Below are 27,345 nucleotides of genomic sequence, written 5' to 3'. Positions count from 1 at the left end.
AATTGGATCAAAATAATATGTTAGAATCAGATTAATGAATACAGTCAAATCTAGTTATATGTTAACTCTCATTTAAGGTTATTGTTAGAAATGAGGTTGGTCCAAGTGATTGTCCTAATAAATTTGACAGTTTCAGTGGTAACCAATATCTTATCTTTACCATCAGAGGCTTTAGGGCATTGTTAAGGTTTGGCCATAGAATTGTAAATCTTACAAAAGCAAGATTAGACAAGTCTTAGAAATTATTTGACTTCCTAGTTTGGAAGTTTGGTTTTCCCTTTAGGCTAGTATTTCTGCCTACTTCCACAATACTTTTCTTCAGTATTTTTTTCTTTTTCCATGACATTTCCATAACCTTCTCTTGATGTTTTAAAGTGATCTTCTCTGCTTTTGGTGTTTCTTTTGTTCTATTATTTTTTCAAATCCTGCTGGCTATGTATCCCCAATTTTCTTATAGACAATCAAAAGCATGAAGAATTTCAGAATTTTAAGGAATCATAGGACTAATTAAAATAACCTCTAGTACTTCAACCTGTGTTAAACATTCTAGTCAAGTGTTTCTCTAGATAGAGAACCTGAGACTGGAATAGATTAGGATAGTTTTCTTTTTGGACATAGGAAGTGGCAGAAATGAGATTTAAACTCATTTTAAAGCCCAGTACTCACCCTTCTTTTATTTTATGGGCATTTTGTTGTTGTTGACAGTCTTGCTCTCTTGCCCAGGCTTGAGTGCAGTGGTGCAGTCTTGGCTCACTGCAACCTCTGCTTCCTTGGTTCTAGTGATTCTCCTGCCTCAGCCTCCAAAATAGCTGGGATTACAGTCATGCCATGGTGGCCAACACCTGTAGTCCCAGCACTTTGAGAGGCTGAGGCAGGCAGATTATGGGGTCAAGAGATCCAGGCCATCCTGGCGCAAATGGTGAAAATCAGTCTACTAAAAATAAAAAACAAACTAGTTGGGCACGGTGGTGGGTGCCTGTAGTCCCAGCCTCTTGGGAGGCTGAGGCAGGAGCTTGAACACATGAGGCAGAGATTGCAGTGAGCTGAGATCATGCCATTGCCCTCTAGCCTGGTGATAGAGTGAGACTCTGTCTCAGATAATGACGACGACGACGATACAAAGGGGAGTGAGTCTGGTGCACCCAGTGGATAGAATGAGAATGAAATTAACTGGTAAACCCAATGGAAGCGGCTAAGAATGGAATGAGCAGGGAAAGGCCAGGTTTGAAGAAACAACACTGGATTGGATAGGAATATGGATTCTTCAGTAAGAGATCGGAATATTGGAGTTTATGACAAGTTTAATAAAGATAAATTACAAAGAAGAAGAAAACAAGATGTTGGAATTTACAAAGGCACATTAAAATAGAGAGTTGAAGGGAGCTTTAAACACGTTGCTGCCTTTTTTTTTAAATCAATAACTGACAAACTTGAAGATTTTTACTGAAAGATGCTAAAGCATTTTGAGACATGGGGAGGAGTTTCTACAGCAGATAGAAATGTGGTGTCATGTGCTTCCATTCTGACTTACAGAGGGGTGGCTTAGAGCTTCTTGAGTACTAGGGGCTGGAGATTCCTGAACTGCATAGATCTGTAGCCCAGGGCAGGTGCCTTCTCACCTCTGCTGCCTTTCATAATTCACTGATGGCCTGCCAATATTCATGTAGGCTGGGTCAGGGGCATGACTGACTGGCCAATCAGTCATGAAGTTCCGTTGGGTAACTGGAACTGCTGGGGCAGTTGATGGAGACTCCAGTTAGCTTGTTATTCAGGAGCAGGGATGTAGAGAGCTACTGCTGGTCATCTGAGGTCATCCTTTCAGGAATCTGTGCTTTCATAGATTGAAGATTTAAAGATTGGAGACTGCCATGGAGCCCTGCACAAGTAGAATCTGGAAGCCCATAGGAAGATATTTAGATAGTACTTAGGGAAATAGATTTTTCCAGCACTCTCTCTGCTTGGATATCTGAGTGCCTTTGAAGCCTTTTTTTTTGAGGATGAGTCTCACTCCATCACCCAGGCTGGAGTGCAGTGGCATGATCTCAGCTCACCACAACCTCCGCCTCCAGGGTTCAAGCGATTCTCCTGCCTTAGACTCCCTAGTAGCTGAAATTACAGGTGTTTGCCACCATGCTTAGCTAATGTTTGCATTTTTAGTGGAGACGGGGTTTGACCATGTTGGCCAGAATGGTCTCGATCTCTGATCTCGTGATACACCCGCCTTAGCCTCCCAAAGTGCTGGGATTACAGGTGTGAGCCACCGCGCTTGGCTGCGAATATATATTTTTTAAATGTATTCTTATTTTTGGTGGAGATTGCAAAGTAGAGTTATGTACTTTGAAGCTAGTTCCTGACTGAAATAGGCGCATGCTAATATTCTGTCTTGTGAATATGTTTCCTTTGGGCTGCCATGCTTGGATAATAAGCCAATGGACATACGAAGGTAACAGCTCAGCCTGCTCTAGAAAGTGTAGATGACATCCTCTACTGGAATGCTTTGGTTTTCAGTACATGCTTCTCTTATTTTTTACGCCAAATTAGTTTTAAAATACTACATTGAAATTTTGGGGACAGAGTCCTGCTCTGTTGCCTAGGCTGGAGTGCAGTGGCATGATCTTGGCTCGCTACAGTCTCCACCTTGCAGGCTCAAGTATCCTCCCACATCAGCCTCCCAAGTAGCTGGGACTACAGGCACATACCACAATGCCTAACTCACGTTTTTTTGTTTGTTTTTGTAGATACAGGTTCTCATTATGTTGCCCAAGCTCATCTAACTCCAAGCTCAAGCAATCCACCTACCTTGCTTTTGCAAAGGGCTGGGATTCTAAGAGTGAGCCACCAAGCTTGGGTAAACTGAGATTTATTTAAGTAAATTGGTTAGTTCCGAGTGTGGTGGTGCACATTGGTTATCTCAACACTTTGGCAGGCAGAAATGAAAGGATTACTTAAGACCAGGAGTTTGGGCTGGGCGCGGTGGCTTACGCCTGTAATCACAGCATTTTGGGAGGCTGAGGTGGGTGGATCAAGAGGTCAAGAGCATCCTGGCCAACATGGTGAAACCCTGTCTCTACTAAAAAAAAAAAAAAAATCAGCTGGGTGTGATGGGGTATTACCTGTAGTCCCAGTTACTCAGGAGGCTGAGGCTGGAGAATTGCTTGAACCGAGGAAGCAGAGGTTGCAGTGGGCTGAGACCATGCCACTGCATTCCAGCCTGGTGACAGAGTGAGACTCTGTTCCCACAACACCCCCCCCCCCCAAAAAAAAAGAAAAAAAGACAAATAACAAAAAACCAACATGAGTTTGAGACCAGCCTGGGCAATATAGTGAGACCTTGTCTCTACAAAAATAATAAAGTAGCCTAGCTGAAGTTCCAGCTGCTCAGGAAGTTGAGGTGGGAAGATTGCTTGAGGTTGGGAGGTTGAGATTGCAGTGAGCCATAATCATGCCAATACATTCCAGCCCTTGGTGACAGAGTGAGGCCCTCTTTCAAAAAAAGAAAGAAAATTGATAAGAAAGTCTTTGACTCATAATTTTTTAAACAGAAACTCATGCTTGATATTGCCTCAACAGTGTGTCCCCAACAAAGTGTCAGAGCCTTTAACCTAGACCTTCCAATGGAAACAAAACAAGACCAGTATAGTCATAAAAAGGTAAGAATACTATTTTAATAAGGCATTTGATGGAATTTTTAAAAAATATGAGCACTAATATATTCAAATAGCTAAAGAAAGTGTTATATTAAATATACAATAAGTAAAAGAGAAGTAAAATGGTGATAAGTTGTGTATCTAATCAGGGGTCAGCAGTTGAGTCTATTAGAGTACCACTAAAGGAGCTGAATTATTAGTTCCCATTTTAAGATACTCTCAAGATCTGAGGCAAGTCAGGAAACAGGGAAGAGGAAATGAAAGAGAAAGAATGAGGGGGGCAGAGTGTACATGGAATAAATGAAGAAATAGTATGTGGTGTATGTAAAGGAGGGTAGTAAAGTCAAATTGATTTGTAGAGGGAAGAGCAGGTGACAGAAATAGGAAAGAAGGTAACATCAGCTTCCAGCGCCAAAATATGTCAAGAGAATTAGAGTATCATCTTCCTGCTCTTGCTGTCATTCTCACTATTGGAGAGGCATTAAAAATTGAGGTACCTCACAACACAGACCTGTTTTATCTACCACAGATGAATATCACCCTAAATGGTCAGCCATGTATGGCCATAATTTAGTTTTATAGAAAATGTTATAACTTCATCGGATAGTATCATATAGGCCAAAGTAACGTAATTGAATAGTGTCATGTGATTTATGGAGAGGAAGTTAGAGAAGGTATAGCCTGATTAAAAGTTTATTAGAAACATTATGGCTTATAATGCAGAATTAAATTCAGGGACTTAATAGGGAAGAAATTGAGGCTAAGTTCCAGATGGGTAATTAAGGTAAATGTGGAAGCACATTAGTGTAGAGCAGGGCATCCAAATTTTCATGAATTAGTTGAAGAGCTTCTGGAAAATGGACATTGTCCTTCAGCACCTGTGGGATTCGGCCCTTCTGGTGGTGTTGGTGCTGTTCCTTGGACACAGCTCTGAATAACAAAGAAATAGCCTTCCTTTAGAGAAATCTGAAAAAGAACCATTGGATAGCAATTTAAAAAAATAACAGAATCAAGGGAAGTCATTAATCTCCTTTTATTTCTGATGTAGGATTCTAGACACAGAGGAAGCAGAATGAGATGAAAACAGAAATTATTGGTGTATACTACTGCTGAATAAAGATGAAAAATGTGGTGGCAATTATCCCTAAAAAGCAGTTAGGAAGAGAAGCATCAGGATGACAGATCTAAAGATTACTTTTGCAAAGATGGATTGTGAAAGGGCAAGGAGCGGGGAAGAAAAAAAGTGTGTTGGGGGACTTTGGAGTTAAAACCAAGGAAGCTTCAGACACCTCACTTCCAGTTCCTTGGGCATATGCCCAGTCTAGCAAAAGTGGGTATTGCTGTGGAGAGTACTGGAGGCAGGAGGGAGTGCTGGAATTGGGGTAAACCACAGCAGCTAGTTTCTCTTCATAACTGTCAGGCCTCAGAGAAAGAAGTTTCATTGATATGATAGCTGTTTTATAAAAGTCGTTTACAGAGTAAGACAACATACCAAACAGCTAATTTTAGAAGCAGTCATATTATAAAATTTATTCTGTGAATACCAAAATTGTCATTTTCTTTTTTTTTTTGAGACGGAGTTTCGCTCTTGTTACCCAGGCTGGAGTGCAATGGCGCGATCTCGGCTCACTCCAACTTCCACCTCCTGGGTTCAGACAATTCTCCTGCCTCAGCCTCCTGAGTAGCTGGGATTACAGGCACGCACCACCATGCCCAGCTAATTTTTTGTATTTTTAGTAGAGACGGGGTTTTACCATGTTGACCAGGATGGTCTCGATCTCTCGACCTCGTGGTCCACCCGCCTCGGCCTCCCAAAGTGCTGGGATTACAGGCTTGAGCCACTGCGCCCGGCCCAAAATTGTCATCTTCTAAGAATACTGCACTGATTGATTATGAAATATAAAAGTTTATTCTTTCCTATGAAGACTGTTGCAATTCAATGTTTTCTCTTTTGATATGAACGACATAGATCTGTGGCCCAGGGCAGGTGTCTCCTCATCTCTACCTCTTTTCCCAGTTCACTCATGTCCTTCCCATATCCATGTAGGCTGGGTCAGGGGCATCACTGGCTGTCAAATCAGTCATCAAGCTCAGCTGGGGAGTTAGAGGTGTGTCTGTGCTGGTAGATAGTAGAGACTCCAGTTAGGTTGTTACTCAGGAGCAGGAATCTAGAGTGTTCCCACTCCTGGTCATTTGAGGCCATCCTTTCAGTGCTTTCAAAGACTGAAGATTTGAAGATTGGAAACTGCCACGGAGCCCTACATAAGTGGAATCTGGAAGTGGGAACCCATAGGACGAAAGATACTTAAGAGAGTACCTAGGGAAATAGAGGTACAACTGCCAGGACTGTTTTTCCAGCTATCTGAGTGCCTATGAAGGTTTTTAAGGGCTTACTAGTTTGTGGACCTGAATAAGGTAGGACCTATAGAGTGAAAATAATTGGATTTTTATAATTGTTAATGTTTTAATCTTCCTGGGAAGAGTATCCTCAGTAAGAAAATACACCTTATTAGACTTTTGTACATTTAGCTCTCACACATTTCAAATATAGCAGGGGATTCTCCGTACTCTTTTGGGACAAAGGAAAGCAGTGGGACCTTCTTAAGTGGTTTTCATGCTGAGGAATCAAGACTGCCATTTTTAAGTGACACAGATTAGTCTTTTAACCAGAAATAGACAATGGACGGCCGGGCACGGTGGCTCAAGCCTGTAATCCCAGCACTTTGGGAGGCCGAGGCGGGTGGATCACGAGGTCAAGAGATCGAGACCATCCTGGTCAACGTGGTGAAACCCCGTCTCTACTAAAAACACAAAAAAAATCAGCTGGGCATGGTGGCACGTGCCTGTAATCCCAGCTACTCAGGAGGCTGAGGCAGGAGAATTGTCTGAACCCAGGAGGCGGAGGTTGCGGTGAGCCGAGATCGCGCCATTGCACTCCAGCCTGGGTAACAAGAGCGAAACTCCGTCTCAAAAAAAAAAAAAAAAAAAAAAAAAAAGAAATAGACAATGGACGAGAGACAGTGGATCTACCTATCTTGTTTAGGTCATAAGGTTCCTTCCAGTTTAGGGGACAAAAGTTACGTCATCCATTAATTGAGTTTCATGTTCTGCTTCAGGACAGATAATTTCTGAGGGTAAATTATTTGTTAAGCTCTGCCAATATATTGGCTGTTGCTATCTGTTATGGAGCTCAAGGTCAGTTTTGATTGAATATTTTATAGATTTAGACGGCTGGAGGCAGGAATAGGTAACCAAAATCCATTTTTAGAACAGACGCCATATTTCAATTGTATCAAGAGATGTTATTTAATATACAGTTGGCTGACCTTGTCCCAGATTGTGTTTTTGTTTTTTGGAGGGGGATGCTGAATATGAACTGGCAGTTAAAAAATTTGTAAGAAAAAAATCAGCTTCCTCATTTTTATTGTATATTTTTGCTCTAGAACATTTTCCACGAACTGTGTGTGGATTCATCCCCTAAACCAGATGATGAAGACTTGACTTACTACCAAGGTAAAGTGGTCTCGTAAAATTTTCTCAGTCAACTTTTGCATAGTATTTACTTTTAAATTTTAGCAGTGGCTTAACTATTATTGTTTTATGATGGTTATGGAAAGTTGGTCAGAGAACACCATAGACATATGGCTAGTTGATTAAAAAAATTTATTTAACGTTGGTAACTAACAAAAGATTGATAAGTGCTGTGACAGGGTCAGGGCTAAACAAAAATGAACTGAAACATAACAGAAAAATCACATTAGGATATGCTTTCTGCAATAGAGAAAATACGAAATTTGGTTAAGGTTTAATTAGATAAATATTAATACTTTGACTTTCAAATCATACTAGTGTAACCTCTGTATTTTTGCCAGTATAAATCTTCAGCGGATCAAATTACTTGTGGTAATCATGGAATCTCCCTGGCGCCTTTTAGTTGAAAAACTGTACAGCAAATAGCACATAGCTGTTTTTCTTGGACATTTATTATTTGGGTATTATATACGTGGTAGGAGAGACTGTTCCTCTACTCGTATTATTGGTTCTGTAGTGAGACTAAAATATTAAAAATTGTAGAATAGCTGGGTGTGCTGATACACATCTATAGTTCCAGCTACTTGGGGGTTTTAGGTTGCCTGAGACCAGGAGTTTGAGAACCACCTGGGCAGCATAACAGAGCTGCATCTGACTTATTATTAAAAATTATACTAAGTTCTGGGGTACATACACAGAACGTGCAGGTCTGTTACAAACCACCATGTGCTACGGTGGTTTGCTGCATCCATCCCCCTGTCATCTGCATGAGGTATTTTTCCTAATGTTATCCCTCCCCAATCCCTCCACCCCATGCTTTCCCTCCCTTATCCCCCAACTCCTCCCGACAGGCCTTGGTGTGTGACGTTCCCCTCCCTGTGTCTGTGTTCTTACTGTTCAACAACACCCACTTATGAGTGAGAACATGCAGTGTTTGGTTTTCTGTTCTCATGTCAGTTTTCTGATTATGATGGTTTCCAGTTTCATTCATGTCCCTGCAAAGGACATGAACTCATCCTTTCTTACGGCTGCATAGTATTCCATGGTGTATATGTGCCACGTTTTCTTTATCCAGTGTATCACTGATGGTTCTTTAGATTGGTTCCAAGTCTTTGCTATTGTAAACAGTACCACGGTAATGATATGTGTGCATGTGTCTTTATAACAGAATGATTTATAATCCTTTGGGTATATACTCAGTAATGGGATAGCTGGGTCAAATGGTATTTCTAGTTCTGTTTCTTGAGGAATTGCCACACTGTCTTCCATAGTGGCTGAACTAATTTGCATTCCTGCCAACAGTGTAAATGCATTCCTATTTCTCCACATCCTCTCCAGCATCTATTGTCTCCTGATTTTTTAATCATTTATTATTTAATAACCTGCACGTTCTGTGTATGTACCATTCTAACTAGCATCAGATGGTATCTCAATGTGATTTTGATTTGCAAACCAGTGATGATGAGCTTTTTTTCATGTTTGTTGGCTGCATAAATGTCTTCTTTTGAGAAGTGTCTGTTCATATGCTTTGTCCACTTTTTGATAGGGTTTTTTTCTTGTAAATTTGTTTAATTTCTTCCTAGATTCTGGGTATTAGCTATTTGTCAGATGGGTAGATTGCAAAATTTGTTTCCCATTCTGTTGGTTGCTGGTTCACTCTAATGATTGTTTCTTTGCTGTGCAGAAGCTCTTAAGTTTAATTAGATCCCACTTGTCTTTTTTGGCTTTTGTTACCATTACTTTTGGTAACATTTGCACATTATTACAAAGTTATTACAGCTCATTCTGTTGGGTCATAAAGGAAAAATGGCTTTTTGGGTGGGTGTATACAAAAGATTTAGGTAAAAAAAGATGATTTAGGAGGAAAATATAAAGAAGTCTCTAATTCACTTTTTTTTTTTAATCATTCATTCTTTTATTTTTTTTGTTTTTTTGAGATGGAGTCTCACTCTGTCACTCAGGTTGGAGTGCAGTACTGTGTTATTAGCACACTGCAACCTCTGCCTCCTGTGTTTGAGCATTTATCCTGCCTCAGCCTGCCAAGTCTCGGACTACAGGTACACGCCATCACACCTGGCTAAGTTTTTGTATTTTAGTAGAGACGGGGTCTCACCATGTTGCCCAGGCTGGTCTCAAACTCCTAAGCTCAGGCAGTCTCTCCCCCTCGACCTCCCAAAATGCTGGCATTACAGGCATAAGCCACCATGCTGAGCCGCATTCCTTTATTTATTTGGTGACAGGGTCTCACTGTGTCACCCAGGATGGAGTACAGTGGCACAATCATGGCTCCCTGCAGCCTCCAGCTCCTGGCCTAGAGTGATCCTCCCACCTCAGCCTCCTGAGTAGCTGCGACCTCAGGTGTGAGCCAGAGTCTCCCTCTGTTGCCCAAGCTGATCTTGAGCTCCTGGGCTCAAGCAATCCTCCCACCTTGGCCTTACAAAGTGTTGGGATTATAGGCATGAGCCACCATGCTCCGCCAACTTTTTAAAATTTTACATTAAAAAACGCTAACATGGGCCAGGACCAGTAGCTCATGCCTGTAATCCTAGCATTTCAGGAGGCGAAGGTGGGAGGACTTGGTGAGCTCAGGAGTTCAAGACCAGCCTGGGCAACATTGGGTGACACAAAAAGTAAAAATAAAAAATATTACCCAGTCATCATGGTTCACACCTGTAGTCCCAGCTACTCAGGAGGCTGAGGTGGGAGGAATGCTCAAGGCTGTAGCCATGATCATGTCATTGCACTCCAGCCTGGGCAACAGAGCCAGAGCCAGACACCCAAAAAAACAGGTTGCAGGTTGAGGGGGGGAAAAAAGGCGGACATGACAAAGCATTAGCAATCGTCAAATCTGGGTGGTAAGCTTATTGAGTTTTATTATATTAGTCTTTCTACGTGACTCTAGCCAGGCTGGAGTACAGTGGCGCAATCTCGGCTCACGGTAATTCCTGCCTCCTGGTTTCAAGCAATTCTCCTGACTCAACCTCCCAAGTAGCTGGGATTACAGGTACCTACCACCATACCTGGCTAAGTTTTGTATTTTTAGTGGAGACATGGTTTTACCACATGGGCCAGGCTGGTCTCAAACTCGTGACCGCTGGTACTCCACCCACCTCAGCCCCCTGAAGTGCTAACATTACAGGTGTGAGCCACTGCACTCAGCCAACTGAACACTTTTATAATAAAAAGTTAAACACTTTCATTTTTTGTTGTAAAATAATTTTGAACTTATAGAAAAATTACTCAAATCATACTAAGTATTCACTCAACTCACCACTATTAATATGTTGCCAACTTTACAGTAACATTCCGTTTCTATCCATTCACACACGCAAACACACGCATGCAAACACATCATCTTTTTCTAAACCATTCAGACAGTTAAAGGCCTAGCACAGTAGCTCACACCTGTAATCCCAGTACCTTGGAAGGCTGAGGTGGGTGGATCACCTAAGGTCAGAAGTTTGAGGCCGGCCTGGTCAATATGGTGAAAACCCATCTCTACTAAAAATGCAAAAATTACCCAGGTATGGTGATGCATGCCTATAATCCCAGCTACTCAGGAGGCTGAGGCAGGAGAATCACTTAGAGACAGGAGAATCACTTAGAGACAGGAGAACTGCTTAAACTCAGGAGGCAGAGGATGCAGATCACGCCACTGCACTCCAGCCTGGACAACAGAACAAGACTCTGTCTCAAAAAAAAAAAAAAAAAAAAAGGTAAGATGTAGGCTCTATATACCTTCACCCTAAAAAAACTAGGGGTTTTCCCTTACAATTGACAACATGCTCTTACGTAACTGGAGCACAATTTTTCAAAACAAGAATGAACGTTATTAGCATGCATCTGGTGTCCCACAGTCATATACAAATTACATCAACTGTCCCAGTGACGCTCTTTAATAGTAATTTGAAGAAATTATTTAAAATATCGAATCTTTTAAAAAGATGTTCGTAAAAAGTTCATAAAGAGAAGAATGAGACCGGGCATGGTGGCTCATTCCTATAATCCCAGCACTCTGGGAGGCTGAAGCGGAAGAATCACTTGAGCTCAAGAGCTGGAGACCAGCCTGGGCAACATGGTGAAACCCCATCTTGGCAAAAAACACAAAAATCTTTTGGGCATGGTGGAGCGTGCCTACAGTCTCAGCTACTCAGGAGGCTGAGGCAAGAGCATCACCTGAACGTGGTAGATCAAGACTGCAGTGAGCTACGATTGTGCCACGGCACTCCAGCCTCAGTGACACAGTGAAAGCCTGTCTCCAATAAAGCAAAAAGATGATGCATATTAGGGTGAAAGATTCTTCAAATAATCCCCAATGAGATGTTGACAATGGGCAGAAAAAGAGTTACAAAAAGAAAACCACAAGGTGGCTGGGCATGGTGGCTCACACCTGTAATCCCAGCACTTTGGGAGGCCAATGTGGGTGGATGTCCTGAGGTCAGGAGTTCAAGATCAGCCTGACCAACATGGCAAAACCCTGTCTCTACTAAAATTACAAAAATTGGCTAGGTATGATGGTGCATGCCTGTAATCCTAGCTACCAGGAAGACTGAAGCAGGAAAACTGCTTGAAACCAGGAGACAGAGGTTTTAGTGAGCTGAGATCGTGCCACTGCACTCCAGCCTTGGAGACAGAGTAAGACTCCATCTCAAGAAGAAGAGAAGACCAGAAGGAGGTGTACTAAAATGGTGACAGTGGTTGCCTCTGGGTGTTTCGTTACTACTAATCTGCACATGTGTTTTTTTAACCCATGTTTCCTATGGTGAGACAGTATTTTTTAAGGAGCGGGTGATGGGAGGGGAACAGTATCAATAATAACTATAGTTAATATTTTAAAAACCCAAATCTTCAGGTTGAACATGATGTCTAGGCAAGAAAAATGAATAGATAAACAAATAAATACCCAAATCTGAAGCTAAAGCAAGAGCAGTCCACTGTACGGCTTTCCCAGGCCAAGCCTTCTGTAGAGATTTAAGCTGCTCATGGCTCTTGTGTTTATCATATTCAAGGTGATAAACTTGCAGGACAGAGTTGGTGTCTCTGAGACCACATGGCCAGCACAGGCAGATTCAAGACAACTCTGCAGAAGAGCAAAGGAGAGAGAACTCAAACGGGGAGCTCAGCATGTTCGTTCGTTCATTCATTCATTCATTCATTCCCCACCACCTCCCTGAGGTCTCAGGGGCCCGACCTTACCCTGTGAACCACCAGAAGGTGATCCTGGACAGGAAGGAGGCGCTGGACTCTGGGCAGGGATTCTAGTGGAAAGAAAGAACAGGTTAGGGAGGAAGAGGGAAAGAAACAAGTCAACTTTTCATCCAGGCCAGGGCTTGGCAAGGAGTAGTCAGCTGCCCATTCTTCCTTCAAGAGGACCAGTGTCCACGCCATACCATTCTGCACCCCAAAAGGATTCTCACAGCAGCTCCTCTCGTTTCACTCAACAGAGTGTCCACCAGGCGCAACCACAGTACAACAAGCTATCAACCTGCCTTATCTTCCATCCCTGCAGCAACTCTAGGAGCTGGTGTTACCATCATCCTCACTTTCATTCATTCCACAAATATTTTCTGAGCACCTACTATGTGATAGGCACTCTACAAAGTACTACAGGGTTACCTTAGATCCCCACGACAACCTCATAGGCTGGTATTACTATTGTCCCCATTTTCCTCATTTGGGCATTGAACATTTATTGACCTCCTACTATGAGCTCGACATGCTACCAAGAACTTACATACTTCCATTATTTTATATCCTCAAGCAATTCTATAAACATGGTATTACTTAGTATCTCCACTTCATTCATTCATCCAACAAATGTTGCCTGAGCGCCATCCATGTGCCAAGCACCCTGCATACACCTCTAAAACAAGCAGAAATGACCCCAGCCTGTATGGAGCCTGTGGTCCACTGTAGTAATCATCAGTAATACCTGCCAAGATGCTCTACTATTAATAGTGAGCTCTGTTCTGAATGCTTTACACAAGTTACCCTAATCTTCATCCCCACCTCACAAGGTAGGTGAAAGTATTGTAGCATCACTGTTTTGCAGTTAAGAGAAACTGGGGACCAGAGATGAAATGATTTGTTCAAGGTCTCACAGCTAAAAATGGTGGAGACAGGACATGAGCCTCAAAGACTCAGGCTCCAGAGAGACATGTATCAAGTGATCACACAAACAAATGTAAAACTGCAACTTCTGGGCCTTGGTAGGAGTCCTGAAGATAAAGAAATATTACTAGTGAGACAAAGTCAACACACAGGGGCTGATCTAGTGTACCAAGGTCAGAGAAGTTTCCCCGAGGAAGACAGTCAAGCTGGTGCCTGAAAGAGGAGGAGACCTAAGTAATGAGGAGAGGCAAGGCATTCCCAGCAGACAGCAGCATGTGCAAAGGCCTGGTGGTAGAAGGAAGCATGGCAGACTCCAGGAACCAAGAGGGGACCTGAGCAGTCTACACTGAAGGCTGTGCACAGTCTATACTGCAGGCCACATATTTTGGTATTCATTCTAAGGGCAAGGGAAAGCACTGAGAGACTCTAAGCAAGCTATCAAATAACTTATTTCCCAGAGGCACGAAGATGAGCCCCAACTCAGCATACAGGCAAGGAAATGGACCGACACAGAGTCCTGGGATGACAGACCAAGCCTGGCTTTCAACACAGATGCATTCGGGTCAAAATTCTGAGACACAAGCTTTAAGCAGGAGAGGAAGAAAGGTCACCATGTAGCAATGAGAGCTTTAGCCAAGGACTCCACTCAGTCCCAGCCTTGTGCAGAGATTAAGGTGTTTACAGAGCCCGATAAGGCAGCATACTCTCCTCAAGTGGTTTGCATCCAAGGCTGGGCATGCTTTTCAAAAAATACGGTATCCTCGAGGGGTGTGGTGGTTCACGCCTGTAATCCCAGAACTTTGGGAGGCCAAGGCAGGCGGATCACTTGAGTTCAGGAGTTGGGAGATCAGCCTGGCCACCATGGCAAAGCCCTGTGTCTACTAAAAATACAAAATTATCTAAGAGTGGTGGCTCACCAACTGTAGTCCCAGCTACTCAGGAGGCTGAGGCAAGAGAATCATTTGAACACAGGAGGCAGAGGTTGCAGTGAGCTGATATCCCACCACTGCACTCTGGGGACCCAGCCTGTATCCGGGCCCTATCCCCACCAGGGATTCTGATTAAGCTGGTTTGGGGTGCAACTGGGGCACTGCAACTTGTTGTTTTAAACATTCACATGCTTCTTGGAAAAGTGGCTGGGCAGGAAATACGCAAGATAAGCCAAGAACACTGTGTCACACTGGACAACAAGGAAACTAAGCATAAACGGGATTGTTACTAGGCCCAAGGGCCAAGCACAAGTGGCACCGCACGCTAAAAAAGGGACAATTTGAGCTTGGACAAGGAGAGTAAGTGCAGCAGGCTGAAACATACCATGTATGTTTGTGAGGCTTTGTTTTGTTTTGGAGACTGGGTCTTGCTCTGGCTCCCAGGCTGGAATGCACTGGCGTGATCTCGGCTCACTGTAACTTCTGTCTCCTGGGTTCAAGTGATCCTCCTGCCTCAGCCTCCCAAGTAGCTAGGATTACAATGAGCCAAGACACTGGGCTAATTTTTATATTTTTAGGAGAGAAGAGGTTTCACCTTGTTGGTAACCAGGCTCATCTTGAACTCCTGACTTCAAGTGATCCACCCACCTCAGCCTCTGAAAGCGCTTGGATTACAGAAAAAAGCCACCACACCTGGCCAAAAACCCCCATGTGTACTTAAGGTTTTAATGATTAATTTCACATTATATTGTGAAAAGTAATGAGTCTCTAGCAGTCTTATCCTGAAAACTGGGTCTGATTATAAAACACTACTTTGCTCAGTCCCATTTGCCTTCAAATCACCTATTTTGAGTAAATACACTAGTTTCATTTTCCACCCCTGAATGCGGTAAATACTACTAGAAAAAAAAACCATAATTAGCACCAGCACAAATTCAAGGTTTCCAACCTGAACATAGCATTGCTTTGTAATTTCTTTTTTTTTTTTTTTTTTTTCCATTCCAGGTTACAGTATCCTATTAACCCAAAATGAAATCTCAAATGTCTTCGATTCTGCATAAAACCCATGCTGGCCCCTCAGTGGAAAATATCAACCATGAATTCTGGGTCTCTTCACTTCACCTTCACACCACCGATTTCCGTCACACTGCCTGTGCTTATTACCATGTATGTCTAGTATTAGACTGGACTCCTACGGAAGAGGAACTCACATTCATTTCTGGGTCCCGAGAGCAAAACTCCCAAGTGTAATTAAGGAAAGAACTCCAATTGTTTCAAGTTCGGAATTCCTGGTCCTTTCAAAAATGGCAATGTGTATTCAAGCTCTGCTTGTTTTCTTGATTCTGTTCTCTCCCTTACAAATAGGCCAGGAAGGCAAAAATGTCTAGAGATTACTCCCCCATGATAATATCTGCAAATAAAACTTTTAGACCTAACTTTATACAAATAAAATTTTCATGATACCTTTATTTTTTTTTTATTTATTTATTTTTGAGACAGGGTCCTGCTCTGTCACCCAGGCTGGAGTATAATTATAGCTCACTGCAACCTCATCATGCTGAGCTCAAGCAGTCCTCCCACCTCAGCTTCCCAAGTGTTGGGGCCACAGGCACAAGCCACCACGTGTGGCTAATTTTTTGTAGAGATGAGGTTTCACCATGTTTCCCAGGCTGGTGTCAAACCTCTGGGCTCATAGGATCTGCCTGTCTCAGCCTCCCAAAGTGCTGGGATGACAAGCATGAGCCACTGTGTCCAGCACCAATACCACATTTTAATTATGTGCTGAAGTGGCTGGATTGAAGAAAGAAATGGGTACTCCATTTTCTTTTATTACCCAGTCCTAAGGGGTTTTAAACACACTAATATTAAAGTTGAATTGCCCTAGAGCTGAAAAAGAGATTTAAAAACTTGACAATCTCACAGTATCTGGTATAAGTTGAAGAAAAATAATAAAATGCAAGGTGCTTATTATTTTAAAAGAATTTGAGTTTTGCATCTGTAAAAATGAAATCAGAATAATCTGAGGAAAGATTTGAGATGAAAAGATTTTCAGAGATGAAAAGCATGATTTACCAAATTTAAAACAGCAATAGAAGAAGTGGCAGATGAAATATATAACCAAACAACAATTAGTAACAAAAAAAATCAGTAAATGAATTATCCTACGACTCGAATCAATACACAAAATAGATTAACAAGATGAAAGAAAAAATGATAGAAATACGCAGATCAACCTTACCAATACTGTGTATAGAAAGAAAACAGTATATATATATATATATTTTCTTTTTTTTTGACAAATTTACTGATCATTGAGCATCTAGTATACTACAGCCATGACACACTAGAGAGTAAGAAAGACATGAAATGTGTCTTCAAAACGTCCACATTCTAGAACTAGTGAAGCTGAAGTAGTAACCAAAGGAATTACTGAAGAAAACTATGTGAAGAAAAGGGGTAGGAAGAGAAGGAAAGGAAAAAAATACATGTATACATTTTATGTTTTAGCCAAATTTAAGGCAAAGAGATTCTGATAGAATTTCAAAGATTTCAGAGATAAAGGATCCTTCAAGCACGGTGAGGACTGGGTGTCTAGGGTAACCAAGTTTTTAAAAACATCTGGGTGGCCATGTCTTTAAACGCATACCACACGTGGACAAGGATATGGTTACATTGGCACTCCCATACATTTGAAGGGGGAAGAAATGTTTTAATTTTCTAGATGTAAATTAGACAATTCCACTTCATGTACAGCTTAAGAACCTTTCTAAGCTTTCTGCCAGTTGATGCCTGCAATCCCAGCACTTTAGGAAGCTGAGGAAGGTGGATCACTTGAGGTCAGGTGGATCACCTGAGGTCAGGAGGTCAAGACCAGCCGGGCTAACATGGTGAAACTTCATCTCTACTAAAAATACAAAAATGAGCTGGATGTGTGGCACATAACTGAAATCCTAGCTACTTGGGAGGCTGAGGCAGAATTGCTGAACCCAGGAGGCAGGGGTTGCAGTGAGCAGGGATTGTGCCACCACACTCCAGCCTGGGCAACAAAGCGATACTCTGTCAAATAAAATAAATAAATAAATAAAGCCTTCGTAAGGTTTCTTATACCCTTCCCATCCCCTTCCATTCTTTGTGCTATTGTTGTACCTTTTACTCCAAACATGTTATAAAACTTATAATGCATTATTATTTTTGCTTTAAACAACCATCTTTTTAAAGCTACTATTTCTTTAATCCACAATGTTGTGCTACCATCACTACTAACTGCAGAACATTTCCATCACACAAAAAGGGAAATCCTGTACCTGTTAGCAACCACCTTCAATATAACAATCTTTTGGGCCGGCCATGGTGGCTCACGGCTATAATCCCAGGCCTTTGGGAGGCCAAGGTGGGTGGATCACGAGGTCAAGAGATCGAGACCATCCTGGTCAACAAGGTGAAACCCCATCTCTACTAAAAATACAAAAATTAGCTGGGCATCATGGCGCATGCCTGTAGTCCCAGCTACTTGGGAGGCTCAGGCAGGAGAATTGCCTGAATCCAGGAGGCAGAGGTTGTGGTGAGCCGAGATCGCGCCATTGCACTCCAGCCTGGGTAACAAGAGTGCAACTCCGTCTCAAAAAAAAAAAAAAAAAAAAAAATCTTTTAAAGAGATTAAAAAAGAAAAAAAAAGTTGTCTTATTTTTACTCCCATAGTTAGCATTTCTAGCACTTCTCAATCCTTTTGTCATTTCCTTCTGCCTGAACAACTTCAATATTTCTTGTGGAGGTCTGCCAGCAACAAATACCAGTAGGCCTTTTTTTTTTTTTTTTTGGACAGGGTCTCACTCTGTCACCCAGGCTAAAGTGCAGTGTGACTCAATTACACCTCACTGCAGCCTCTGCTTCCCAGGCTAAAAGCGATCCTCTCATATCGGTCTCCAAAGGAGCTGGGACCACAGGTGTGCCACCATGCCTTGCTGATTTTTGTATTCTTTGTAGAGGCGGGGTTTTGCCATGTCACCCAGGCTGGTCTCGAACTCCTGGACTCAAGAAATCATCCTACCTCAGCCTCCCAAACTGCTGAGATTGCAGGTGTTGGCCACTGCACCCAGCCCCAGTAGGCTTTTTTTTTTTTTTTTTAAGTACCTTAAAGATGTCTCTCCAGGCCAGGCGCAGTGGCCCACACCTGTAATCCCAGCACTTTGGGAGCCTGAGGCAGGCAGATCACAAGGTCAGGAGTTTGAGACCAGCCTGGCCAACATAGTGAAACCCCATCTCTACTAAAAACACAAAAATATTAGTCAGGTGTGGTGGCATGCACCTGTAATCTTACCTACTTGGGAGGCTGAGGCAGGAGAATAGCTTGAATTTAGGACTACTGAAAGCTTAACATTGTGAGTTTTGTGTTTTAGGTTTTGTGTATTTCTTTAAATAGCCATGACTTTGTTCTCACACACAGGTAAGATTCTTTAAATCGGCTGGATCTTCCAAGACTTGCTTTTTCATTGTTAGAGTAGGTCCAGAGTACCCTTTAACTTAGGGCTAATTTAGACTCAGTACAAAAGACCATTCCCTTTTGAAGCCTTTGTATATACTCTGGCTAATGGCAACGCAGACTATTCCCAGCTCTGTGTGAGTTCCAGGAATCTTTCGGCCTGCTCCTTTCCAGTGGGGTTCTTTCTCTGGCCTCAGGCGCTCTCCTCTCATGCATGTGTAGGTCAACACTCAACCTGACTTCAGGAGAATCCTCCACCCGCCTCTGGAGTTCCGTGTACAACTCCCACCTCTCTGGTACTCTGCCCCACAAATTATGACAATCTTCCCTCGCTGCCAGTCCCCATCTTGTCCTCTCAATTCAGTAAGATGCCAGGCTTTAATTTGGGTTCCCCATCCCTGCTCTGCACCCTGAAAACTACCTCCAGATAATAAATTGGAGGAAACATAGAACTCAGCAGGTTTGTTTCTCACCTTTCAGTGACCACAGTCTTGTGCTGCCTGTTACCCAGTGCCTGCAAATTACAAATTTCATTTATTGTCCAGTTTTCCAGTTGCTTAAAATACCAAGGAAAATCCATTCCTTATTATTCCATCACTGCTGGACAGAATATATATTCAATAATATATTCAAGTAAGAGTTTCTCAATTTCGTATCTTGTTGTTGCTGTTTTGAAACAAGGTCTCACTCTCGCCCAAGCTGGAGTGCAGTGGCTCATAACTCACTGCAGCCTCAAACTCCTGGGCTCCAGGCATCCTTCCACCTAGGCCTCCCAAAGTGCTGGGATTACAAGCATGTGTGTGCCATTACGCCCTCAATTTAGTATCTCAAGGATTAGTCTTCATCTAGCTCTACCTCTTTAAAACACCAAATAGTATTTTTCTGCCTTTTTTCTTGGAATTTGCTCTGCTCTTCTTAGTTTGACACTTCACTCTTAATTCTCCCACCTCTTTGATTATGATTTCTAACTCTTGAATCCTGAAAGTTTTAGGAAAGTTTAGGCAAGTTTCCAAAATCCTATTCTTGCCACATTTTCTTCTACATCTGTGTAGGACTTCACCCTGTGAAATATCAACGAGTCCCACAAATTCATTCATGACCTCTTTTGGGGCTCTTAACAGAAGTAACTATGTGACTGGTCTTGGACTTCTTCATTCACAGAGGGGGAAAAAAGGTGAATATAAAATATAATTTCTACATTTTAAAGTGTGTCTGTGTGTGTGTATAACTTTTTTTTTTTTTTTTTTTTTTTTTTTTTTTGAGCAGAGTCTTGCTCTGTCACCCAGGCAGTTCAGTGGTGGAATCTTGGCTCACTGCAACTTCTGCCTCCAGGGTTCAAGCGATTTTCATGCCTTGGCCTCCCAAGTAGCCAGTACTACAGGCACAGCCACCGTGCCAGGCTCTTATTTTTGTATTTGTAGTAGAGATGGGGTGTCACCATTGGCCAGGCTTGTCTTGAACTCCTGGCCTTAGGGGATCCACCGGCCTCAGCCTCCCAAAGTGCTGTGATTGCAGGCATGAGCCACCACACTAACTAGAAAAATACTTTTATACACATACAGCTAGAGGAAAAAACAGAAGTTAATTCACTTAAAGTGTTAAGAATGATGATCTGCTTTATGGGTAACATTATCTTATTTTTCTGTATTTTCAATACACACATTTTAAGTCCCAATTTCTAGCTCATAACTCCAGCTGTTTTTGCAGGCCAGAATCTCACACCGTTTTCAAAATCAAGTCATGTATCTTCCACCTAGAGCCTGTCTCCCTCTATACCAGTTAATGACACCCAGTGCTCCCATAAGCTTCAGAGTCATTTCAACTTGTTGGAAACAATGAATTTCAATCCATGAGAAACGATATTACTGCAGAGGGCTCCAGAATAATGATCTCAAAGGAGCGCTAAAAAGCTGGCAGAATGAAAACCCCCCTTTTTTCCACATCAGAGATGTGAGGAAAATCTGCAAGGAGGAAGCCATGCCCTTGGCATAGAAGAAGCTTGTTCCAACTAAGATGGCTGACTGGAGTTTGTGCAGAATGAGTGTGCTGAAGTCGCAGCCCGAATTCCCACTGCAGGTTTCATATTAACACCCCCTCAATTTGCACACAGGACCCATGAAGTAGTATGAACTGCGCATGCCTAAGGATGATCCAGACCACCCCTTTCTTTCCACCAACCACCTGTTAATCCCAGTATCCACCCCTTAAACCTTTTCAAATATAATTATGACCTTAAGGCCAGCACCAGGAAACAGATTTAAACTTGACTCCCATCTTCTTGTGAGCTAATTTTCAATATAAAGCTTTTCTTTTCCAAAAAAAAAAAAAAAAGCAGCAGCTTGTTCCTGGGGAAAAGAGGTAGATTTGGAAGAGCGGGTCAGTAAGCCAAGGGGGGAAACTGTTAAGCAGCATCAAGAGGCTGAGGACTTGAGCCTACATTTTGGGGGTACCCATAGATGACAAAAGGAGAAACATGTCATAAACCCAACTTCAGATGGCACTTTGGCATAAAATTATTTTGCTGCCCAAACTGGTGTTTAACATTGGTTGAAATGAAAAAGACATACCAGCCACCAACTTTTTACCATGTAATTAACCAGCTCTGAATAATGTCATGTCTTTTTACTTTAATGCTCTTTTGAAAATGGGTAATAAATCAACAAGGTACAGAATTCAAAAGTCACAAAATAGTAAGAACCTTGAGAACACTGTGCTAAGTGAAACAAACCAGTTACAAACAGACAAATACTATATGATTCCACTTGCACGAGCTGTCTACAACAGTCCAATTTATAGACTCAGAAAGTAGAATGGTGACTGCTGAGGGCAGAAGGAAGTATTAAGTACTTGTTTAATGGTTATGAAAAAGGTTTGGAGACTGGTTGTACAATATGAATATGCTTAACACTACTGAACCCTTAAAACTACTGAACCCTTAACACTACTGAACCCTTAAAAATGTTTAAGGTAGTAAGTTTTGGTATATCCATTTTATCACAATTCAAAATTAAAAACAAAATTTAAGTCACAAATTAGTATAGAAAATATCACCCAGTTGTGCCTTCTGGCCACTCCGTTCCACTCCTCAGAGACAGCCAGTGTTGGGATATATTCTTATCTTTCCAAATATATTCTATCTATACATGCTTGCAAATATATGCCTTTTGAGATACAACACACTCATACACAAATAGTAGCATACTACACGTACTGTTCATGCACTTTGGTCTTTTCATTTACTATACCTTAGAGACTTTACTAAATTACTTCATATAGAACTGCCTTACTCCTTTTAAGAGCTGCTACTAATTCACTATATGACTATATCAATTATTTTACTAGTTCCCTACTTATGGGTAATTAGGTTTTGTAAGAACTTTTGTGCTAACACAGCAATAAATACCTTCGTGCTATTTTTAACCCCCACATATGCAAGACTGTGTATAAATTTTTTTTTTTTTTTTTTTTTTGAGATGGAGTTTTGCTCTTCTTACCCAGGCTGGAGTGCAATGGTGCGATCTCGGCTCACCGCAACCTCCGCCTCCTGGGTTCAGGCAATTCTCCTGCCTCAGCCTCCTGAGTAGCTGGGATTACAGGCACGCGCCACCATGCCCAGCTAATTTTTTTGTATTTTTAGTAGAGACGGGGTTTCACCATGTTGGCCAGGATGGTCTCGATCTCTTGACCTCGTGATCCACCCGCCTCGGCCTCCCAAAGTGCTGAGATTACAGGCTTGAGCCACTGCGCCTGGCCAAGTATATGTTATATGCCTAAGATAAAACTGCTAAAACGAGTTATGTGCATTCTTCACGTGTGACTGCATGTTTGCACACTTTTATTTACATAAAAATGCACACACTGAAAATAGTACATAATTCTTAAGTTCATAGCTTGAAGAATTTTCCCAATATAATCTCACCTAACACAGAGATTAAAAAAAAAAAGATAATAAGCCTCAAAAGCTCCATGTCTCCATCCAGTGAGCTCCCCAAGAGTAATACTACCTTGACTCCTAACACCACAATGGTGTCTGTTTTTGAATGTGTATTTTTGTGTTTGGCTTTCACCTAACATTATGTGTGTGAGTCATTCATGTTGTGTGAATTGTAATTCATTCTTATTAATCTATAGTATCCCACTATGTAAATACATTACAACTTATCCAAACTTACCTATACTACACAAGGTATGTGCATTCTTAAATTTATTAAATATTACTCAATTGCTCTCCATACGTTTTAGAATCTTACCATTAATATATGGAAGTAGCTATTTTCCTACACCTTAGCTAACAGCTAATCAAACTTCTTAATCTTGGCTAATTGGATATTTTAAAAACGCTTTCAGTATAGTTTCAATTTGCGTTTCTCTTATAATGACTGAAACTAGGGAACATTTCATACATTTATTTATGAAAGCCACTTGTCTTTCCTTTGAACTGCCTTTGAATGTGCCCACTTGGCCTTTTCTATCAGCAAGGGATCCTGCTTTGTAATGGAAATTAGCCCTTTGAACACGCTGCATAGCAACTACTTTTTCCCAGCCTATCACTGGAGTCCAAATTTTGTTTATACCAGTTTTTGCCATGTCTAGGTTGTCTGGTTTTTACGGGGATTTTTTAAGACGAGAAGTCTCATTCTGCCGCCCAGGCTGGAATGCAATACAGTGGTGGGATCTTGGTGGCTCACACCTGTAATCCTAGCACTTTGAGAGGCCAAGATGGGTGGATCACTTGAGGTCAGGAGTTCAAAACCAGCCTGGCTGACATGGTGAAACTCCTGTCTCTACTAAAAAAAATAAGTTAGCCAGGCGTGATGGCAGGTGCCTGTAATCCCAGCTACTCTGGAGGCTGAGGTAGGAGAACTGCTTGAACCCAGGAGGTGGAGGTTGCAGTGAGCTAAGATCACACCACTGTACTCTAGCCTGGCTGAGAAGGAGACTCCATATAAAAAAACAAAAAAGGGAAATAGCAAGCTAGTTTTTTTTCCCGAATGGCTGCTCAGTTCATTCAATACTATTTACTAAATAATTCACTATTTTCATCATATACCACTGTTGACCACACAAAACATTCCTATAAATGAGGCTACTTCAGTGCTCTCAACTATGTGCCAATGATCTGATGCTCAAATTGGCTTGGCTTCAACATACACTTTAATATTTGACAGCACTAATACTCCCTTCATGAACAGAGTTTCATAATTTTTGTGAAAATTTTCATTTTTGTTCTTTCATATAAACTTTAGAATCAAGTTTTGAAAAGCCTATTGAGATATTAATTGGGATTACTTTAAATTCACAAATTTTGTGTGTGTATTTGTGTGTGTGTACATATATATTTTCCCCCAGAGATGGCATGTCATTATATTGCCCAGGCTGATGTCCAACTCCTGGCCTCAAGTAATCCTTCCGCCTCAGCCTCCCGAAGTGCTGGGTTATAGGCGTGAGCCACTGTGCCTGGCCTATTTCACTAAATAAAAGACATTTTCAATATAAGATGCATAGTTATTTTATGCCACTTGGAAGAGCTTCTTAGGCCAGGCGCGGTGGCTCAAGCCTGTAATCCCAGCACTTTGGGAGGCTGAGGCGGGTGGATCACGAGGTCAAGAGATCGAGACCAACCTGGTCAACGTGGTGAAACCCCGTCTCTACTAAAAATACAAAAAAATTAGCTGGGCATGGTGGCGTGTGCCTGTAATCCCAGCTACTCAGGAGGCTGAGGCAGGAGAATTGCCTGAACCCAGGAGGCAGAGGTTACGGTGAGCCGAGACTGCGCCATTGCACTCCAGCCTGGGTAACAAGAGCGAAACTCCGTCTCAAAAAAAAAAAGAAAGAAAGAGAGAGCTTCTTCAGACTTAAACGCATCTGTTTTCGTATCACTTCTGACTTGTGCTTATAATGAAAGGAAAGTTACGTAAAAAAAATTAGTTAAGATGCTCCTCACCTAACTTTGTAATTAACACATGGCCAGAAGTTCCTGGAAGATGTCATCAGTTTTAAGGCATATCTTAACTTTAGAAATCATGAAAGGTTAAAAAAAAATATATAAAATACGGCAACTTAGAGGATATACTGATATCAATGTGAGCGCTATCCTATTCAAGAACAAAGTATGTTTTCGCATTTATTCATTTCTTTTATGAGCATCAGTAAAGTTTTATGTATTTCAGAAGTATCTTTCATTTTCTTGTTAATTATTAAGTTTATCTTACTTTTTCTTCATAGAGATAGGGTCTCACTGTGTTTCCCAAAACGGTCTCAAACTCCTGGGCTCAAGTGATCCTCCTGCCTTGGCCTCCCTCCCAAAGTGCTGGGATTATAGGCATGATCCACTATGCCTAGCCAGTTTATTTCTAAGTAGAATTTTTTTCCTTCAAAAATTCAGTTTGGAGAATGTGCAAAACCTTTATATAGAAAATTATATAACAATATTGAGGCCGGGCGCGGTGGCTCAAGCCTGTAATCCCAGCACTTTGGGAGGCCGAGGCGGGTGGATCACGAGGTCAAGAGATCGAGACCATCCTGGTCAACATGGTGAAACCCCGTCTCTACTAAAAATACAAAAAAACTAGGTGGGCGTGGTGGTGCATGCCTGTAATCCCAGCTACTTAGGAGGCTGAGGCAGGAGAATTGCCTGAGCCCAGGAGGCGGAGGTTGTGGTGAGCTGAGATGGCGCCATTGCACTCCAGCCTGGGTAACAAGAGCGAAACTCCGTCTCAAAAAAAAAAAAAAAAAAAAAAAAAAAAAAACAATATTGAGAAAAAAAATTAAAGACTAAAACACATGGAGAAAAAAATGTTTATGAATCAGAAGATTCAATGGTACAAACAATTCAAATTCCCATTATAGCAGGTATAACTAAAAACAAAACAAAACAAAATTTCAATTATTCCAAACTGATTCAACACAATTCCAATCAAAATCCTAACCGGAATTCTTGTGGAACATCACAGCTGATTCTAAAATGAATGTGGAAATGCGCAGGGCCCAGGGCCACACATAACTAAGATTTATTATCCACTGGCTATCAAGACATAAAACTAGATGAGTGATTCATAAACTTTTTGGTTTCAGATTCCTGCACATAATTGAGATTCTAAAATGCTTTCGTTAACATGGATTATAGCTATTATATTTATCACATTAGAAATGAAAACAGGAAATTTATTGATTGATTGACTGAGATGGAGTTTCCCTTTGTCACCCAGGCTAAAGTACAGTGGCACAATCTCGGCTCACTGCAGTCTCCGCTTCCCAGGTTCAAGCAGTTCTCCTGCTCAGCCTCCCAAGTAGCTGGGATCACAGTCATGTGCCACCACATCCCACTAATTTTGTATTTTTGGTAGAGACAGGGTTTCACCATGTTGCCCAGTCTGGTCTTAAATTCCTGACCTCAGGTGATCTGCCTGCCTCAACCTCCCAAAGTGCTGGGATTATTTACAGGTATGAACCACTATGCCTGGCCAAAACAGGAAAGTTTTAAATATCAATTCATTCATTTAAAAATAATAAGACATCTATTATATGCTAACATAAATAACACTTTAATGAAAAATAACTCTTCCAAAACAAACAAAAACTGAGTGAGAAGAATGGCACTGTTTGACGTTTTTGGAAATCTCCTTTATTTGGGAGACAGCTTGGTTTTCTTATCTGCTTCTGCATTCAGTGTGCTGAAACACTGCATTTCATGTGGCCTCTGGAAAACTCTATCATACACTTATGAGAGAATGAGTCTGAGGCAAAAAACCACCAAGTGTTACTATGAAAATAGTTTTGACCTGGCCAACACCCCACTCTGAAAGGGTCTCAGAAACCAGGAAGAGAAGAGGCAGACAAATCCTTGTATACACAATCACCTGATCTGTGTCCAAGGAAGCTCTACAGAGCAGGAGGCAATGGTTTTCAATAAATGGAACTAAACAACATCCTCCTCATCATCATGTGTCATCTAGGAAATGAACAACTGACCTCTGGCAATCCACCCGCCTCGGCCTCCCAAAGTGCTGGGATTACAGGCGTGAGCCACCGTGCCCGGCTGGTGATGCCTTTCATTAAGATAGTAAACAGCATTTTTGGAGGAAGAATATGAAATAAATCTTGGACATGATGAATTTAGAATACTTTTTAGACATCCAAGAAGAGATGTCCAGTAGGCAATCAGGTATTAGCAGATCGAGTTCTCAACAGCAGAAGTTGGGATAGAGATGAAAATGGTGGATTTGTCCATGAGTGAGGACATGGACATGGCTGTGACCATTAAGGTAAAGAAGAATGACAGAAGGGCCTAGGGCTGATTGGTGGAACATCAACACTTAATGGCCAAATACAGGAGAATAAGCCAGAAGAGAGAGAGAGAGAGAGAGAGAGAGAGAGAGGAGGAAAATGAAGAACATGTCATGAACCATTAAGCAATAGGAAAGAGCGTCTCAAGAGTAAGAAGTCACTCTCTGCAGGCTGATGTGTAGCTGAGGGTGGGGGGGGGACATGGATTGTGCATAATTCTCAGCAAGTCAGTTGTTACTCTACCTCTTTCTGGCTGATTTGACACAGACAACAACACAACAGAAAACCAATGCTTCTGCGAATGGCTGCAAGTTTCTATATGCTGTCTTTTGAGGTGAGAAATCAAGCCTGAGCTCTTCTT

General features: G+C 41.7%; 2 long non-coding RNA genes across 3 annotated transcripts in view; one reads left to right on the top strand and one right to left on the bottom strand.

The window, feature by feature from the left end:
* LOC120360626 (uncharacterized) overlaps positions 1-15,674 on the top strand; it is a 30,411-nt gene extending 14,737 nt beyond the window's left edge. Inside the window, exons 3-5 of the long non-coding RNA XR_005577084.2 lie at positions 3,571-3,650; positions 7,091-7,160; positions 15,224-15,674. This is a non-coding gene — a long non-coding RNA (uncharacterized LOC120360626). The remainder of the gene's footprint in view (positions 1-3,570; positions 3,651-7,090; positions 7,161-15,223) is intronic.
* Positions 1,284-27,345, bottom strand: part of LOC120360625 (uncharacterized) — a 33,165-nt gene continuing 7,103 nt past the window's right edge. The window contains exons 2-4 of one of the 2 annotated variants that reach the window (XR_012513315.1): positions 12,375-12,436; positions 12,082-12,258; positions 1,284-1,891 (exon numbers count right to left, since the gene is read on the bottom strand). This is a non-coding gene — a long non-coding RNA (uncharacterized LOC120360625). Of the gene's footprint in view, positions 1,892-4,324; positions 4,614-12,081; positions 12,259-12,374; positions 12,437-27,345 lie in introns of those variants that run through there. The other variant, XR_005577082.2, reaches the window with a different exon arrangement.

This window comes from Saimiri boliviensis, chromosome 13 (assembly GCF_048565385.1).
Source record: "Saimiri boliviensis isolate mSaiBol1 chromosome 13, mSaiBol1.pri, whole genome shotgun sequence".
Taxonomy (NCBI): Eukaryota; Metazoa; Chordata; class Mammalia; order Primates; family Cebidae; genus Saimiri; species Saimiri boliviensis.
Note: the sequence above shows the minus strand (reverse complement) of the source record. Positions and strands in the feature narration are given on the sequence as shown.